Raw genomic sequence first — 2,733 nt, forward strand, 5'->3', positions numbered from 1 at the left:
AATTTAATTATTTGGAGTCAAAATAAGTCGAACACAAATCTATAAATTTTTATTCATATTCAACTCGTAAGAATTATTCATCAATAATAAACCATTTCGACAGCTCCTTTTATTAATTATGGTGCTTCCCTCTCACATGGGCCCTCCGAATCTCGGAGCTATTTGTCTTGTGGGCCGACCATAAGGATCCAATGATTCATTCTAAAAAAGTTTTCTGGACAGCTTGTTTGGAAGGTTTCTTAGAGCCCAATGAACTGTGTATGTATCATTATTTATTTTTTATTTTTTATAATAAAATGAAAAATCAACCCGAAAGGGATCGCGACTGAATGTTAATGAAAATAAATATTAATTAAAAAAGGGCATTCAAAAGCAAGTTATCTCCTTCTTATGTATTTATATACCTAAATTTTGTTTTTTTTAATACATACAATTAAATTTTTCAAAATACATAAAAAATATTACTATTTTAACTCAAAAAAATATAAAATATGCACTTTTTTTAAATTTTCATATTTACATGCATGACACTCTGATTTATAATGTGATATAAAAAGTATCACTTCTATTAACTTTTTTTAATTACGAAATATATCTTTTTCATGCAGAGGTTCACGGCACCAAAGCGTTATAAAGGTAAATATGAAAGTTTAGATGTTAAATATGTAAATACCAAAGAATTGTGTGGTATGCATGTAAATTTCCCATTTATTGTTTTATTTTCATCATTAAAGAAAATTATTGACGCTGGATTATTGATTGGCGACACCGGCAATGTGCCATTATGTTTGAGAAGCTTTTGCCTCCTTATAGTACGTCTTCGTTCATTTCTTCAGGAAACTTGTGGCTAGGAAATATTTGAATAGCATATATAACTTTTTTAATTTTGGGAAGATTTACATAAGTATCATTTAAATTTTATAAATTTACATATCTAACACCTCTAGTTTAATTTTGTACATATATTACCTGACCTACATTTGAAGAGGTGTATTTAACTTTTTAAAAGTTAAAATAACGTTACTTGATATAAAAAATTTAGATGCTATAAATATAAAATGTAAAATTGGAGTGTTACACGCACAATTGGGTGGAAATAATGGACATGCTCCCTAATTTTAAGTCTTATTTTATTTATCCATCTAAAATTTATGTCCTCCATTAAGATTACTTTAGCCAACAAATTGAATATTTAGGCTTCAGTTATAAAGCTTTGAATTCATGATAGGAGTGTCAAATGGGTTTGTGGGTCAGGATTGAATTTGACATTAAATTAAGACTACTAAAAAATGGTTTGACCCGAACCTGGCACAAAAATTAAACGGGTCAGAAAGTTCAACACAAACTCGTCTATCTTCAACTTTTCGACTTGAACGTAACCCATATAATCCGTTTAGCATAAAACATTGTAACTATTCAAGTTAAGTTCGAGACCAATTTACGTCAATTTTAGGTCAAATCTAAGTTGGCAAGTGGGTCAACTTTAAGTCAATTTTGGGTTAGAGGGTCTGTTTCGTGTTGGCGTGTGAATCTGAACTTGACCCAAAAAATTAAATGTGTTAGTATTCCTAACTTAGACCACACCAAAAAATTTTTCAAGTCAACCCGTTTTTGGGTCAAGTTGACATGTCGGATAAATTTTTTGCATCACTACTTCAAGACATTATATATGCCAATAGGTATGATTTTGTGATTAAAGTCCAATAGAAAAAATTCTGTTCGAAAATGTAATATCCTCGCAAGGTAGCTGCTATTTAAGCATATTCCTGTAATGTGATTAAATATGTTAATAATATTATTATTATTAATCTTTATATGGTTACAAGCTTTTTTCCATCCAAATTAATCACCCAATGCAAATTTACCAAAAATATTTCTTCTATTTTGGTTAGAAGTAGGAGTAAATTTGCATGAATTTAAATTTGAAATTAGGGCTCATTTGATTTTGAAATATGTTTTTATAAGATGGATTTATATGCATATCACATTTTTATATGTAATTACATATCTACTTTGTAAGTGTTGAGAAATTAGAGCGAAGAAAAACAAGAATCGACACAAATTCAAAAGAACACACACGGATTTAACGAGGTTCGGCAAGGATGTCTACATCCTCGGGAGCAGAGCAGCGACTTCCTTTTCAATATTCAGAAAAGAATACAGAATATAATATTCAGCTCTCTCAAAGACCTAGGATTGCAAACATGCTTATTTATAATCATAGAGTAAACCTTACGGTACATGGTACAATATGTAATTCTCAAATTACACATGTATCGTATAACCCCAACCCACATAACGTAACTTCCCGATTTGGACAAATTCTTCAGCTCGGCTCCGCATCGTTCCAGTGTCTGTCCCTATATGGTATATGAGTCATACCATAACAGTAAGCTTTGCTATCTCCTTTTTTTTTTCTAAAACCAAATATTTCAATTGCAAAACAAACACTACTACTATTTACATATAAATATATATATATAAATGTAAATACTAGTAGTGACTTTAGTGTGCTTTCAACATTTGGTTTTAGAATATAAATATAAATATAAATATATAGATTTTCAAAACTAGCACATTATATTATCTCTAACGAAACCATCCTTAGACATCAAAAGACAAAAACAATGCAATAAAAATATCCACTCTAGTGAGTCTTTAGTAAGTTCTTTGGTACAATATATGATTTAAAAATTAGATGACACCTTACTACTATTTGCAAAATCTGCCTTC

Source organism: Phalaenopsis equestris, unplaced genomic scaffold (genome assembly GCF_001263595.1).
Source record: "Phalaenopsis equestris unplaced genomic scaffold, ASM126359v1 Scaffold000094, whole genome shotgun sequence".
In the NCBI taxonomy this organism is placed as follows: Eukaryota; Viridiplantae; Streptophyta; class Magnoliopsida; order Asparagales; family Orchidaceae; genus Phalaenopsis; species Phalaenopsis equestris.